Source organism: Podarcis gaigeae (genome assembly GCF_964106915.1).
Source record: "Podarcis gaigeae genome assembly, chromosome: 4".
Taxonomy (NCBI): domain Eukaryota; kingdom Metazoa; phylum Chordata; class Lepidosauria; order Squamata; family Lacertidae; genus Podarcis; species Podarcis gaigeae.
Window position 1 is genome coordinate 5497248 of NC_139677.1, and position 17635 is coordinate 5514882.

The 17635-nt window shown below is 41.2% G+C and overlaps 1 protein-coding gene across 1 annotated transcript in view; it reads right to left on the reverse strand.

Moving 5' to 3' along the window:
• Positions 1-7360: 7360 nt before the first annotated feature.
• LOC310842696 (uncharacterized protein) overlaps positions 7361-17635 on the reverse strand; it is a 1538459-nt gene continuing 1528184 nt past the window's right edge. Inside the window, exon 6 of the mRNA XM_083734851.1 lies at positions 7361-7580. The gene's annotated coding sequence lies outside the window, so the exon portion shown is untranslated. The remainder of the gene's footprint in view (positions 7581-17635) is intronic.

Genomic DNA, 17635 nt, shown 5'->3' on the forward strand with positions numbered 1-17635 from the left:
TCTAGGTAAGTGGCAGTGACATCCCTGTGGGGATGGAGGCACTGCAGCAGCATTTCTCTTCACCAGCCACTTCTGGAAAGGAGTTGTGCTGGGTTCAATATTCATTTGCTCTTCCCCACCAAACAGCTGCTCAAATTTCAGCTTTTCTAAATAGCCAGCTGGTTAGCTGATGGCTACAGATCATCATAACAATGGTAAGGTTTACACCAGGGATCCCGTGTGTTGCAAGCGTTTCAGTGTTATCTCAATTGGCAGTCCTTTGAACAATCCTGTAAAGAAGCTGAATATTGCCACCACCATATTTCACAGAGTAGCTGGATTAGCAATACTCAGTAAGTCCCAAAATGAGTCAAGAATTGAACTGTGGGTTTCTCATTCTTAGCTGGTGATGCATACCATCTCTCCATAGCCATGTCAATACTGAGCATGTTGTGACTTATCAAATTATCAGTGCCATCAAGTTTGCCAATCTCCCTGCAGGTTTCAATACATTGATAGGTCATAAGTGGTGTAAACACTTCACTGTTCCTCCTTTGAATTCATAAGATTAAGATTGTCAGCGTAAGAAGTTTAGCTAGTCTCTGAGAGAGATAATGCAATAAAGCCCAAGGAAATCATAGAATTGTAGATTTGGAATATTTAAACTCTATACATATACACTACAAGGGCAAACAGGGATTCAAAACTTTTCTAATACCCAATGTTGTGGAAGTATACCTTTAATTTCACTTCAATAAAAACTTATTAGGGATAGTAAAATATCGATCTATCTGCTCAGATCCAATACATTTGAGACATAAATCAAGTTACCATATCATTATCTAAAAATTAAGTAGGTCATAAATGCATCACTTCTTTCCCAGAAATCTAAAAGGATGTTTTAAGTACTTCTAATTAGCAACTAGCTAGATAATTCCCGCTATAATAAAATAAATGCCTATTAACATGCTAATTTGGGGGCCATTAACTGACATACAAATCAACCGACTACAGTTATTTTGCTAAGCTCAAGTTAAGCCCCCAAACTCTTTGCAAGTTTAATGTATTTGTTAGGGTGTAGTAGCACATTTATCGCATGTCATATTGGATTATGCACACACACTGAAATAACCCTCATATTACTTAACTGCATCAAGACACTATATTTTGGTGTACAATAATGTTTTAATTTAAATTAAATGACTGAATTAATTAACTGTTAAAGATTAATGCAGCCATGGAGTGTTACAGCGTTTATAGGCAAAATACATTCATAATCCCTCTTCTTGTAAATTCAGCCCCAGTTCTGCTCATATACTTCCAATACTGCCATGTATATTTTAAATGTAGGACCAAGCTAGATTTTAATCTTGACAAATGTGTGGTCCCATTTGCTGAGATAACAGGAAATGGAATGTGCACACTTGGGCTCATTGTTAAGGGAGGACCATCATCAGGCAGGAGAGCAGGATGCTTAATGTCTACCAAAAATCTACACACACACACACACACACACACACACACACACACACACACAATGTCTCTCCTGCAAATGGTTTCTTGCAACTGTCAACCCTGCTAATGTGCCATCTAGTCTCACTTCTGCCTGAAGGACCGCTGCAGCAGGAAATGATGGGGGGGTGGATTAAGGGCAAGCGCTGTTTCCCAACTTAAGAAACTGTGCTACAAACCAGTTGTGGTTGGGAATACTGCCTAGGTACACTTTAAATCAGCCAGGTATAGCAGAGAGTTAGGATAAAGTAATAGAATCATAGAATTGTTGGAAGACACCCCAAGGTTATCTAGTCCAATCCTCTGTAATGCAGGAATCTTAGCTAAAGCATCCAGGAAAGATAGCCATCCAACCTCTGCTTAAAAACCACCAAGGAATGAGAGCCTACCACCTTCTGAGGTCTTCCACTCCACTGTCAAACAGCTCTTATTGTCAGAAAGTTCTTCCTGATGTTTAGTTGGAATCTCCTTTCTTGTAACTTGAATCCATTGGTTCTGGTCCTGCCCTCTGGAGCAGGAGAAAACAAGCTTGCTCCATCTTCCATGGGACAGCATAACTTGGTAGAACTGTATTCTGGGGTGTCCTTTCATTACCCACGCCCAGTTTTTGGGATGGATGAACTTTAATCTGGACAAATCCATCAACGGTGCAGCCCTAAAATCACTTACTCTTGAACACAAAGCCACTCACTCTAGCAGATTTCCTCTGTGAACCATGTCCCACTAGACATCACAGTTAAACCTGATCCTGCTGAGGCTTTGATGGAACTGTACCCAAACATTGCAATCTTATGCACAGCTGCTTGAAAGCATCTCCGCTGCTTTCAGTGGGATTCAGTTTTGAGTAAGCAAGGGTTTCTGAAAGTGGCTGTACTGGAGGCTTTCTATTTCATACTTGTCCATCTGTCACCAGTACAAACATTTTCTCTCCACAGCTTGTCAGTTTAGAAACCTGACTAATCTAACTGCTCGTGTTGAAAAAATGGATGAGCTGAATGATATCTACGCCAAAGTAGACAACCTCTTTGACTGAACGTTTTCTTCTCACAGCTGCAATTGCCAGTTCCAACAAAACTTGAGTAAGAGCAAATATCTTTAGTAAAAAAAAAATTGAAGGAGAGTAAATATTGGTGCTTTCTGTATAAAATACTATAAAATACTATTTTATGGTAGGTATGTGTCTTCAAACAGCCCCTTTTTTGGGGGAATCAGGTGGTGATCTACCTATCCTGAAGGAGATGTGAGGGAATGGGGGTTGAAGAAGCACTGAGGGGTTAGGGTTGGGTGAGGTGTAAAGAGTGGGGGTTGGCAAGTGGGTGGGGGTAAGCAGGCTGGTGAGAAAATGCAAGCAGTGGCAGTAGCCCTTCGTTGCACATATAAATAACTTATTTTATATGTATTCAGATTTACCTCAGAATGTGCATCTTATTAAAAGCAACGAAGCAGAAAGATTAGACAAGTCTACATTCAGAAGTGCATTTGTATGTACTGTCCATTCTAAGCAGTAATAATCAGCATACACATTTGGAGCTGCATTCCAACGCGCTCTTGAAAATGCTCATAATTTGCCAGCCACATGACTTGAACGTGCACATAATTTACAACAAATGAACTGGTTGTTTCTGGGCCCAATTCAAGATGCTCACATTAGTATTTAAAGCTCTAAATTACTTAGGTCTCACTATCTGAAAGATAGCATCCTTTCCTACAAACCCACTTAGGTGTTTGATCGGGGGGCGGGGGACTCTTGGCCATTCTGCTGCCCTTGGAAGTTCGTAGGGATAGCATCTGGGGAGAGGGTCTTCAACTATGGGCTCCCACAAAGGTACAGCTGGCATCTTTGTTATATGGTTTTCCTAAGATGCTGAAGAAGTACCTTTTTATCCAGGACTTTGACCCCTCAGGTATATTTACAAGACCTACCCTAAAGCTGTGATTTGTTTTAACAGATTTTAATATTGTATTTTTGAATTATTGTGAATGTGCCCCAGGTCCTCATGGTGAAGAAACCTAAATTATAATAATATGAACCATACTTTATAACATTAAGCATGTGAAAAAATACTCATCAGCATTTTGACTGATAATCAAGTCCACTGTTAATATAAATTATCAATATCTAGAGGGCACACTTTGTGAAGTCCTGGTCTATATAACTGGGGAAAAATCATACAATTACTGGTGAATGTGTGGACTTTTCTAGCACGATGTGTCCTCTCTGCACCACTTCCAATTCCCCCCTGTGCCACGTCTTCAAGTGGGAATGCAATTCAGATTTTTGTATTTACATAGGGAAATCTCTTGTCAGATATGACCTAATGGGTACGGTGTGCAGATGTTCTCCTCTGCAAAGTAAATCCACTGGCAGGATAAAGTGATCAACCAGTCATGCAGAGATCTGCAGACTAAACCTCCACTGGTTCACACAAAGACTCATTTTGCACAAGATGGAGAGATGGAAGCACAGGAAACATGAGATTCTTGCACTTCTAATTATCTTTAGAACAGCTAAAGCTGCTTTAAGTGAAATATTTGTTTGGGGGATTGCAATATATCTTCATCTTCACTGTGCTAGATCACTTTCCATTAAGGATGGAGTATAAATTCAATTCAACATGTAGTTAAAGTTTAATCTATCTGAAATTTCACTGAAAATTAAATTTGAAGTGAAATTGTTGATTCACCCTAAAACAAAACATCTAACAGTCACCTTTGCTATGATTCTTTATCCTGCACCGTACCAGTCTCTGAATGTACTTGGGCATCTATGAGACCTCTCTTTCCTTGTCTATGTACTACAGGAACCAGCACTATGTTGGTATAGCCACAAGATAAGTTGGTTTCTGGTGCAGAGGAATATTTGAATGCTTGGCATATATACTGCAATAAATAATAAGGATTCTCTACCTGTCCATTGGCAAGCACCTATCATTAAGATACAGATGAATGCCAAATTAGTCTTACAATGCATGCAGAACAATTTGACATGGATTGCTATTTTATTCCATTTTGAAAAATGCCTTGCTATTTCCTATGAACATATATGATGGGTTTAAGATTCTCAAGCCAGTATTTATAGCCTAAATAATGGTGTGCTGTCAGAGTAACTCATGTAATGCATGGTCTTCAGATGGCATTATCGTGTGACAATCGGGCTAATAAATAATGTGTCACTCTAAATCAAAATTGGTGTGTTTCAGCGCAGACCACTATAAAACATTTTGTTCCGTCTCCCCTCAGTTGCTGATGATGGATGTGGAGTGTCTTTGGAGGAGGGGGGAGTTAAACTGCTGAAGTAATATGCACTCTATTGTTGATATTTGTCTTCTCAATTGCATTATGGGAGAGTGTTGACTACAGCATTATCAGATTCTTTTTCAAGCAGCTGTGTATATCCTAAGAAGCTGTTATGGTTCTGTGTCTAGAGCAAATTAAGAGGATCAAACCAAGGAGTGTAGCAGCTCTTAGATATTTGCCTTGCTGAACTTGGCTCCAAAAGGACACCATATATTGGATTTGTTGATAAAAGGGCAAATAAAATGGGAAGAGGCTCAACTGACAGGTATTGATGTCATACTAAGGATTTGTCCAATTACCCCTTTAAGAAATGGGGAGAAGGAACTTGCCAAGGTCAAGAGGGAAGGACACAAATAGGAAATCTGCTTGCTTTTTTTCAGTTATCTAAAGCCAAAGCTAGCAAATTTTGGCAAACATGAAGCTAAACTGTAGATACCAACTCCAGATATCCTCCTTCTCAATGCCAGATTACCAAATAGGCAGAGCAGGCACCAGCCTATGGGCCCTATGCCTTTGAGGGGCCCCATGGCAACAGATCAAAATAAGATTGATTTGATCTTGAAAGAAAAATATAATCAAGTTTTCTTAGTTTGATGTGATCCCACTAGAGTGTGCATGCCCCCCCCCTCTGAGATTTCAACTGCCTAGGGACCTCCACAGGGTTTAAGCCAGCACTGCCTCTTCTTCTGGCACATAACATCTCCAGATATAACAGTGTTTTGCCCCTGATCTCTGAATTTCCTCATGCACACACCACTTCCCTGGGTATCAGTTGCAAAGGCAGGCAAAGCCAGTGCAATCTCAGGTTCCATTTATTAGGTTGGAGTGGTGGGTTAGGTGGGGAGGAGATACGCACAGGACTGCTGTTTTTGATGGCAGCCTCACATGCGGCTTAACTTCTGTGGTCTATGCTCTGGTAACCTCTAGGTTAGATCACTGCAACATTTTATATGTAGAACTGCCTCTGAAGAGGGTCAGAAACTTGTGCAGAATTGGGTGGCCAGGTTGCCCAGTGGGGCAGGAAGGCTTCATTATATTACACCAATCATCGCCCAACTGCACTACCTTCCTATTTGTTTTGGGGTTGAATTCAATGTGCTGGTTTTGACCTATAAAGTCTTAAATGGCTCAGGACCACAAAACCCAAAGGACTGCCTCTCTGCATATGAACCAGTGTTGTTGTTGTTGTTTAGTCGTTTAGTCGTGTCCGACTCTTCGTGACCCCATGGACCAGAGAACGCCAGGCACCTCTGTCCTCCACTGCCTCCCGCAGTTTGGTCAAACTCATGCTGGTAACCTCGAAAACACTATCCAACCATCTCGTCCTCTGCCGTCCCCTTCTCCTTGTGCCCTCCATCTTTCCCAACATCAGGGTCTTCTCCAGGGAGTCTTCTCTTCTCATGAGGTGGCCAAAGTACTGGAGCCTCAGCTTCACAATCTGTCCTTCCAGTGAGCACTCAGGGTTGATTTCCTTCAGTATGGAGAGGTTTGATCTTCTTGCAGTCCATGGGACTCTCAAGAGTCTCCTCCAGCACCATAATTCAAAAGCATCAATTCTTCGGCGATCAGCCTTCTTTATGGTCCAGCTCTCACTTCCATACATCACTACTGGGAAAACCATAGCTTTAACTATACGAACCTTTGTTGGCAAGGTGATGTCTCTACTTCTCAAGGTGCTGTATGAACCAGTACAGAGTCTGTAATCTTTATCTGAGGTCCTTCTTCATGTGTCTCCGTCACAAAAGGTCCTGAGGGTGGTAACACAAGAATGGGCCTTTTCTGCAGTGGCTCCCTGTTTGTGGAATGCGTATCACTCAACTGTGCTTATTGAATTGGGACATCCCATTTGGGGGGGGGGCATGAGAACACAGCACCCGAAAACATATTTTATATTGTGAACTGCCTGTGAACTTCAGATGAAGGTGGCATACCACTACTACTATTACTAATAATAACAATGTGCCCTAATGTCTAGTTCTAGCCTATGTACCTTGGTAAATCAATTATGCACCCTAAGAAGCTTTAGGTACTCTAGACGTAATACAGTTGTCCTAGCAGGAACAGTTTGGGGCTCCGTGACAACAGTGAAATAACTAGGTAGGACACAGAGCTGGGGGGAAATTGGGCCAAATCTTTATTCAACAACAGTAGAAAGCAGGGTTGGCATGGAAGTAGGGCAAGAATCCTGCTGCACATTCAAACAATCCTTGCTGATAGAATGGTACCTCCGTCAGTATTAGGAAACACCTAACCATGAGAATTATCCAGCGTTGAGCCCTGGTGTGGAGCAAGCCAAGTCTCCAGGGTCTCACTGGGTGTCTGGGGTCAGAGATTCCAGCCATGCAGGTGCCACAACCTGAGCTTAGGGCATGCCAGGGCCCCTCTTCTCAACCCCAGGCCCCTCCTGGAAGGCCTCTGGATTATGAGGATCCTGTGCAATGGTCCAGGTAGTGTAACCACTGTTCCTGTAACTTTGAATTTGCGAACTCTGCTTCCAACGGTGTCCCTAGGAACTTTCAGTGCCTTCACTATCTTTTTGTATCCTGCTCCTTGTTTGTGAAGGGTGATAAGACTGGAGAAGCCAGTATAGCTTGCAATTTCAGCTGAATTTAGGGAAACCACTTGAAGCATCCATTGTGTTGAGCTATTTCAATTGCTTTTGTTTGATTTGCCCGTTGCAAACAGCTGAAAGTCTGTAAATTTTGATAATAAACCTGATTTGCAATGGGTGTTGAATAATTTCTATTGCAACTGGATACCTTCAGGGATTTTTGAGCCGGAACTCACAGGAACTCAGTTTCAGCACCTCTCAGGTGGGTGCCCTTGCCATTATAAGAGAACAAGGGAGGCGTTACCTATTTTTCTAGAAAAATAGCACTGTATACCTTTATACAGATGTGGAATGTAAGTAATAAATGTGGTTTATATTTAGCCCGAGGGCTCTGTAGCTGGTTTTTATAAATAGAAAGAGAAATATTTCTAAAGCTATCTTTTTCACAGTTACAGATAACTGTCCAACTAACAAGACTTCCTGCAGCTATTAATTTTCCTTTCTTTGTACAGAATTTCCTAGGACTGATGATGAATAGAAATAGCTGAGAAAAAGTTTCCTTAATGAAACTGCACAACAACTTTTTTTGACAGCTCCAATCATTTATACCCCACAAACGAGTAAAAAGAGTCCTGAGCAGAAATAACTGGGATAAAGCATATTTTCCTGGGTATCATTAGAATTCTGGCTCATGGAGACAATGTACCTTAATGCAAAGGTTACCTTTTCATCTCTAATAGTATGTCACTTTAAAAACAACAGAGACTAGAAAAGCAATAGTACCCCATTCACCCCCTGAGTAAGTTCACCCATGTGGCTAAGTCAGGAAGAAGAAGAACCAACAGCTAGGACTTGGGATGCCAAAATTGTGCTGCACGCAGAATCAGGACAAAGTTAATTTGTACAATCTGTCTTTTGGTGTGACAACTCTTTATCATCCAAATTGCAAGCTTCTGTAATTTAGTCCTAAGGATAGTCCAACTGACAGAGAGATAGATATATGGATACAAGCAGTAGTGAGAAAGGTAGAGATATAGAAGATTTTATTCTGTGGCATCTTTCATTCTTCCTTTTTTTAATGAGATCACAGCCTCAATCATAATTTGGCACCTTGTCTCTTTCAAGGGATTTTTTTTACTTAAAATGTTTTTTTTTTTACAAAAATATTATAATTTTACTGCTCAATGAACCTTGCAATAACAACATTTTAGCATCTATGCACCGTGGCAGATGGCAAGCTAATGAGGCCTGTTGGAGTTGCATACTGAAATATTCCACACACAACACCTCTGTGCTCCAAAGGGAGGCCAAAGAGTAAATTTTATTTATCTTCTTCCCTGTATTTGATACTTGCAAATCACAAGACAGATTATTAGAGAAGACATTTTTACAGCTTTTAATTAGACTTACTAATGTTTACTGTGTATGTTAGACCTACAAAACTGAAAGGACACAAATTTCCCATGTCTTTTATCTTGAAGTATTTCATATTTGTTAACTGCCAAGAGTTTGGTCTCCACATATTTGGCTCAAGTATTTCTGGAAAACTTATAAACAATGTCATTTTGCAGAGACTGTAAAACTGGATCCATGCACCCATTTTTAAATATATTTGTCCTATAAATCTCTTTAGTCTTAGGCAAACACATTCAAATTAGGTTGCTGTAATTTAGAGATATGGGATTGTCAATCTGGCCAACAGCCTTTAACTTGCTAATACTCTGAAGTGTGGGGTGTGAAGGGCAGAATCGCAATGCCACTGCTGTTTCCACCAGCTGCTGAAATGTAGATGTCATGGACTTTCCTGTGTGTGGACAAACTCAAATTCTAGATCAAACCTAGACTAGCTAGAACATGTTCTCTAGCATAGGTCTCTGAGGCTAGCACTGAACCCGTCAGCTGGAGTTTGAAGATGGAATGGAACAGGCAGAAAACACTGCTTTGTGGACTAACAGTGTTGTTTCTCAGCTAGGGCAACCAGGGCAAAGCCTTGAAAGGATTCTGTGTTCCCTCACCTGTCCTCGACCCAGATCATATCATTTTGCTTCACTCACACATAGTCAGACACTTCTCATACCCTCCCACTACGTGTACAAAGAATCAAAACTCCAAGTTGTTTCTGTAAGTTGCCTATAAGCAGCCAATCAACTCTTTCCAGTGGCCTGTGGGCAAGGAGGTCATGTAGGTGGGGCCAATAAGGCCACAGAGGTGGAACGGGGGGGGGGGGGGTGTCACATGGACCAGGCCAGGTTTTTCTGGTTTCTTGCCATCCTCCACCTCAAGGAAAGTAACAGTACAGCTCTATTCTGCCTTGGTCAGGCCACACCTGAAATACTGTGTTCAGTTCTGGGTGCCACTATTTAAGAAGGATATTGACAATGTCGAATAGTGGGTAGACATGGCAGACGACACAGCGATGTCTCCAAAGCAGCTCTTTATTTTGTAAGCTGGAACAGCAAACTGAACAGCAAACAGCTCAGCCGGCCTGCTTTTATAGGCAGCCGGCTGTCAACATTGTAGCAACAACAACCCAGAGTTTCCCACCTAAAATAACTGACATGGACCTGAGTGAAAACTATCTACAGACCTGAGTGAAAACTATCTACAGTATCCCCCTGCTGGCCCAGGGGGAACTTCACTACATAACAGACAAGCTGGAAGGTATGCAGAGGAGGGCAACCAAAATAACAAAGGGTCTGGGAACCAAGCCTTACAAGAACAGTTGAGGGAGTTGGGTATGTTCAGCCTGGAAGAGAGGAGACCGAGAGGAGACACAATAGCCATCTTCAAATATCTAAAGGGCTGTCACATGTCAGATCAAACCACCTTGTTTTCTCCTGCTGCAGATGGTAGGATCAGTCTTGTAAGTGTGACTGTGTATACATACATGGATCTAAGGTCTTTCCTTAAATGAAACGAAATCAGGCTCACCTGTTTTAATTAAATTTAACAGAGAATAGCTGATCATGGGAATTGAGCAAGCCAATTATATTGGGCTTGGCCACAACCTTAGGCCTCAATCCTAACAATGTCTACTCTGAAATAAGTCCTACTGAATTTAATGGAGCTTACTCCCATGTAAGTGGGATTAATTTAACTGCATTTATATCATCTCCAAAAACAAGAGTTCTCTGTGTGTTTCCCAAAACAAAGCAAAGCAGTCAAAACTGTAAATTAAAATCAAAACACAATATACAATTTAAAACATCATTAAGATTATACTTCAGGCTAATTCTTTTCCAGGAATACATATTTTAGCAGACAGACACTGTGTGTATAACATGCAGGTACCTAGCACAGGATCCTCATACACACTTCACATCCAAAGAAAGAAAGAAAGAAAGAAAGAAAGAAAGAAAGAAAGAAAGGGGGAACAGGGCCTAGAGGGAGGGGAAAGGTAGGAAGAGAGAGATCAAGGATTTCAGCAAGCAAAAGCATAGAAACACTCACACCGTACTTACCCCCACTCCACCAACACAAATACTGGACTATGGCTCTGGAGGGCTATGCCTCACTTTGCCCAAAGGAGCATCCTGTATCACAACCCGTTATTACCCACTTCCTGCCTTCAGGGCAAAAATGCCCAGGCAAGTGGACCCTATGAACTGGAAGTCTTGCCCCCTCCCTTTATTTCAGAGTAATGAATCAGGATACAGGAAGTAACAGATTAGAGAATCCATTAAGTTAACAAAGGGCATAGGGCAGGCCTATGGTTCCCACAGCAAGTGGAAATGCAATCTGCTGCCGCTGCATTTGTGGTGCGTCGTTCCGTCTTATACCAATTCTGGAGCTCCCCAAAGCTGTAGCTCTAACTATCCAGAGGTGGTTGAATGCCATGAATGGCAGATAAACTGTCATCACAGTGTTTAAATATTTGGACATTTCTGGTTTGTAGAGGAGCAGACACTCAACTCAGTGTTGTATTTGATCAAACACTGTGAAAGGCAGCTTTCGTTCAAGTGCAAATTCTTTGTTTCACTGATCCACAATGGTAGCCTGTCAATATTATCCTCTTACCAAACATGTCATGTTTGCTTTGAACTGAGTAATTCAAAAAAAGTCAATATCTGAATCTGAACTTCTATTATACTTTAGCTCTCATTTTTTTCAACACTTTTGACAGATTTTCTCTTTGTCTCTGTCTTTCAAGACATATGCCAGCGTATCAAATAAGAACAGTTGTTAGCCAAATTTCTCTAGAGACACAATGAAGAATTATTTTAGTACTTTAGAGTGTCTTACATTTTTAATAATCATAAGAAGAAATATTCAAATTATCCTTTTATTTCCAGATCCTAACATCTGACATTCATTTCACAGCACTAAAACTAGTAGTCATATTTCCATAGATGGGAACACAAAAGGGAGACTGTACGTGTGTGGAGGGGCAAAATATTGGGATTTGCTGAAGTTGTTACAAGTGTCTGAGCTGACCATAGGTTCTAATATAAAACATTCAGACTGTCTACCTGCACCAAATTCTGCCCCTAAGGTGGGGAATTCTGGGTAAAAATTCAAGTCACTAATTGTATTTAGCTGTGGATCAAATTGATCCTGCCTAGTGGCAGGAAATTTGATTAAATGTGATACAATACAACATTAGACCAGAAATCACATATACAGTTAACAACCACCTCATTTAAAACATTTACCCAAATGTTATTTGTGGTCATCTCAAAAAGGAACGCTCTGTATGTAGTAAACAAAGCTTTTCTCTCATAGGCTTTCCCCTGTAATATTGGGGTGGAACAGTCCATGTATACAGGTACAGTGGTACCCAGTGGTGTAGCGTGGGGGGTGCAGGGGGGGGCGGCCGCACCGGGCGCAACACCTGGGAGTTAGGGTTAGGGGGCGCAAATCCACGGGTTAGGGGACACAAATTACTTGCCTTGCCCCGGGTGCTGACAACCCACGCTACGCCACTGGTGGTACCTCAGGTTAAGAACTTAATTCGTTCTGGAGGTCTGTTCTTAACCTGAAACTGTTCTTAACTAGAAGCACCACTTTAGCTAATGGGGCCTCCTGCTGCTGCTGTGCTGCCGCTGCACAATTTCTGTTCTCATCCTGAAGCAAAGTTCTTAACCCGAGGTACTATTTCTGGGTTAGCGGAGTCTGTAACCTGAAGCATCTATAACCTGAAGCGTCTGTAACCTGAGGTACCACTGTATCCCTCAACTTATTCATGAACAAATCTCACGTGACTGCATATATGTGCAGTGCCAGGAAGTAAATAAATAATTTGATTCAAATCTGGAAATGGCAGGAGAGAGCTGGAGAGTCTTTGTGGCCAAAGAGGACATCACGAGGGCAGAGGAAGCCCTGAAGAAATTGGAGGCACAGTGGGGCTTTGTTTAGGCTGCTCATCCTCCCTGCCTAACAGCTGATACACGCTGTAGCACCACTGCCAACGCTTTTCTGCACATCCTCCAGCCAACCCCAGAACTTCAATTCTAGTTGTGGATTTTTTGTCTGGATTGGAGAGAGACCAGCAGAGAGGGTGTTAACACAATTTTTGCTTATGTGCATGGGCGCCTGGAATGTAATCCCCCTGTAAGTGGGGGAATGGCTGTACTCTCTTCTGGCCTAATATAAGAGTGACACTGCATAGTACACAGCATTTTCTGCTTAGCTTTTGCCACAAATCCAGAAATGATAGGCCATGGGAGTCATAGGCTGAAACCTAAGCTTCATAAAAGCTCTCCTAAAAGGAGCAGAATGTACCGTACTTTTCCGAATGTCTGCTGGTGATTGGGCTCTGCTGCAGCAATTGGGCATGTGATTGGCAGTGGCTGGTGTTGATTGGAAATACAATAGGAGGCTTCTGTGTTGCGTTTGATGCAAGTGTTTGGAATTTATGTGAGCTTTTTTCTGGCATTCCTCCCATTCTGTACTATCTCCCCCCATTTTCTTAATATTGAGTCCCCAAAATTTGGGAGTATCTTATCCATGGGAGTGTCTTATAGACGGAAAGTACGGTATGTCTCCATAAATGTTGGGTTATTAAAATCCATCTCATCTAGAAAAATCAGGTTTAATCAAATCCATGAGAACATAGGAAGCTGCCTCATATGAAGTGAGACCCCTGGTCCACGTAGCTCAGTATTGTCCACATTTGATTGCCAGCAGCTCTCTAGGGCAGTGTTTTTCAACCACTGTTCCGTGGCACACTAGTGTGCCGCGAGATGTTGCCTGGTGTGCCGTGGGAAAAATTGAAAAATTCGAAAGATTTAAAAATAAAGTATTTTATAATTTTTCATATTTCTGTTTGCTTACTATTTCATAATAAAGTAATTATAAAATACTTTCTTTGTGTTTATTTGATTCCTATTCAAGAGAATTACTTTATATATAGTCAATATAGGCACAGAGTTAAATTTTTTAACATTTTCTAATGGTGGTGTGCCTCGTGATTTTTTTCATGAAACAAGTGTGCCTTGAAAAACACTGCTCTAGGGTTTCCGGCAGAGACTCTCTCAACCCTATCTGGAGACGCCTGGGAATAAATCTGGGACATTCTTCATGGAAAGCAGATGCTCTGTGGCTGAGCTATGGCCCTCCCCCTTTCGTCAGCATCAGTATCCTGTCTTTATAGCAGATCATGAAAGTAGTGTGTCACACCAGCAAAACAGCCTCTTGCATAGGACTAGGCCAGAGCAGGTCAAGCAGTAAGGCCGCCCTATGCCATTTAAGATTGGCAGCAACAGCAGCAGATATGCTCTATGCTTTTGATAATATTTTATTCTCTTGCTAATAATGCTCTTTTAAATGTGCATTTTATGTTTGACTTCCATTACTAACATTTTCTTTTGAAATGTTATGATTCTTTCGTTAGCTGTGTTAAATGTGCATTCTGTAGCTGACCTACTTTATAATGTTTTATTTTGACATGTTTAAGATAATTTTTTAGGTTCCTGTTAATTATGTTGCTTTGAATGTACACTTTATATTTGCCTTTCTTCTTTAATGCTTTTATTCTGGATTGTTTTGATGTTTTAATGTAGATTGTAAACTGCTTTGAGATTTTTTCCCTTAAAAAATGAAATGAAGACGATGATGAAGAAGGCTGCTCCTAAAGCTTCAGAGCTGCCTCTGAGCTACAAAAATCCCAGAGAACTCAAGCGGATTGTTGTGTTTTGCTCAAGCTCTCCACAGAAGGGCAGGGGTAAAGTGGGTGGTGAGGTGGTTTACTGACTAACAGCTCTAACCTCCAAGCAGGCAATATCTTTTTCAGGGCTTTCCATTCTATTTCCTATCACAGTGCTTTGAGGATACTGTACCTCAGGTTACAAACGCTTCGGGTTACAAACGCTTCAGAAATCGTGCTCTGGCGGCACGGCGGCAGCGGGAGGCCCCATTCCAGAACGAATTAAGTTCTTAACCCGAGGTACCACTGTATAATTATCCACTGTCAGGATAGCAGAAAGCTCCTCTTCCATAACTCCCTACAAACTGTTTTGAACATATAAGCCCCTACACCAATCTTTTTGAAAGTTTGTAGGTGAACAATTTTGCCTACAGTCTCTCCTCAAAATCACAGGAAGGTAAGCAAATATATTGTTAGTTCTACCTCCAGATCTGCTTTAAAGGCCCCCATCATTAAGAGCAGAGCAAATCAACAACAAAACACCCTGCATCTATTCTTCTGAAATTTGGCAGGTATCTTGCATAAGGAAACTTCTATGTAAACATCTTTGTACACAAATTTCCAAACAAAACAATAGGGGGGACAACCATATCCATTTTTAAATCACTCAAAACTATAAAGATTGTCCTTGCAGGAAAACTCCTGCTGCTATCCTGAATGTAGTGGTATAGATCTCCTCTGAAGGGGCTATCATTTCTGAAATTTTCTTCCAATTCTGAGAAGACAAACTTGTAACCATTTTTAAAGTCCCTACATTTCTGAACAGGACCAAAGGCAAAATGGGTGAGCTCTGATGCAGCCTGGATCAAATCAGATCACTTTCAAAACCACCTAATTCAGGTCTGAACAAAATGTTATGTGCTGCACATCCTTGTCAAAACCTCAAAATGTTAGAATCAAAATATGAAAAAAATCAATAGTTTCTTTTTGATAAACTTGGCCAGGAGCTTCCAGGAAGCCCTAGCCTCCCAACAGCTCAATGGATGCAGCTTCCTGGGAAGGTGATGGGTGAGGTTGCAGAAACTTAATTCAGGACATTGCACACTCATCAGCATGAGCGCTGGATTGCCTCTGCTGGTTTGTTCATACTGAGCCAGTAGCCCTGCTGTCTCCTCTTCCCTCTCTCCTTCCTGGCAAGGCAGCAACTCAGCTGTCAGGAAGTCAGGTGCTACTGTCTGTTCACCTGTTTTACACAGAGAGACCCCCTAGTCTTAAAGACACACGATGATTATATCTGACCAGTTATAACTATGAGCGGTTTAGAACTTTAATTTGCATTCCTATATTTCTCCTTCTGAGAACGTTCATTAAAACACTCCTGTTGCGAACAATATACCTCATTCTGTGCCTGAATCATCTTGATCATTTTTTCCATGAAGGCTGAGCATGAAGAGGCACGGCTGGGAGGCTCTATGTCTAAAGAAAGTTGGTTTCCTCCTAAACTACCCTCTAACAGGATTGAATTACCTTTTATCTCCTGAAGAATATTGAAGGTCTTAATTTCTTAATTAAGACTCTCTACTTCTGAAATCAGTGTTTTCTTAAGGGTCATATCCTTAATTTCCATGTTTGTCTGCACATTATTTGAAGTCTACTTAATGAAACACTTTTAATGATATAATTTAATACTTCATAAAATAGCTATCATTCTAATAATGTGTCAGTGTCAGCAATACAAATAATAGTCAGAAATTGTTCAATCAACACATATTTGGAAAAGCTCTTCAAGGAATCAATATTAAACAACTATTTGCTTTCAATTAGGAATATGTGATTTTCTAATATCCCATTATTGAAAACATAATTTGCAAATGATAACTCTAAACTGTGAAGTCATGTTGGTTGGATGTTTTACTGTCCTAGATTTTAAAAAATATATAAATTTAACTTATGTAACTGTAGATGGTGCTATCTGTACAACTGAAAGCATGAAAAAGAAAATACTTTTAAATCTTGGGGTGGGGGAATCGCTTGAATAAGAAAAGACTAAGAAAACCAAATAAACTATCTCAGGAAAGGCCACACAAGTTGTGCTCAAAAAATTAAAATGCCACTCATCTTATTACCTGCTAGGTGGTTCAAAATCTCATTGTGTGTTTTGTTTATATTCTGGTTTGTTTAATTTATCAAGCACCACAAACCTGGTATGTGAACAGATTTTCCATACTGAGCTCATTTATTATTATTTGGACTCAACTATTGCATTCCGCTCTTCCCGAATTCTAGTTTCAGTTGGACAATCTCCAAAGTTAATTCCACAACTGGATGAAGGGCAATTTGCTGCAATATTCAGTTTCCTCAACTCACTTGCATTGTTCTCTATGGATTGTATCCTATGAAACCATCCTGAATGAGCAAGAACCCTCTCCTCTTCCTGAGGCACATCGCCAGTGCCTCCCCCAGATCTGCTCCAGAGAGTTAGAGGAACCCTTAAAACAGGTTTGAAAGGTGTGTGTTAAAGAGAGGGAGAGGAAATTCTGGTGCAGAAGCGGAAGTCCTTGAACAAAAAGGGTGTCTTTGCTGGATACAGTGCAATGTTACCAGGGTGCACACGCTCATGAGAGCCAGTGTGGTGTAGTGGTTAAGAGCGGTAGTCTTGTAATCTGGGGAACCGGGTTCGAGTCTCCGCTCCTCCACATGCAGCTTCTGGGTGACCTTGGGCTAGTCACACTTCTTTGAAGTCTCTCAGCCCCACTCACCTCACAGAGTGTTTGTTGTGGGGGAGGAAGGGAAAGGAGAATGTTAGCCGCTTTGAGACTCCTGAAGGGGAGTGAAAGGCGGGATATCAAATCCAAACTCTTCTTCTTCTTCTTCTTCTTCTTCTTCATTGATAAGGAATGCAAGAAACAAGCACAGTATTGATTAGATTGTACGTATCAAAGATTTTAGGGTGTGTGTGATTTACTGTCACTCAATCTCCCTTCTACCCCTTGCTTCCAGACTCCTGGAACTCCACATAATCCCACTGACTGGACTTTGCTTCTTGCTCCCTCAGAGTTTCCTCGTGATCCCCTGCAAGCTGACGTCTGTCCTTTGCCTTCCACAGAAACTGCCCTCACAAGAAATCAGAAATGTTCGAATTATTGCTGGATATAGATTCCCAGATGATCATGAAATATTATTGCTTAATGAGGTTCAGGGCATCACTATGC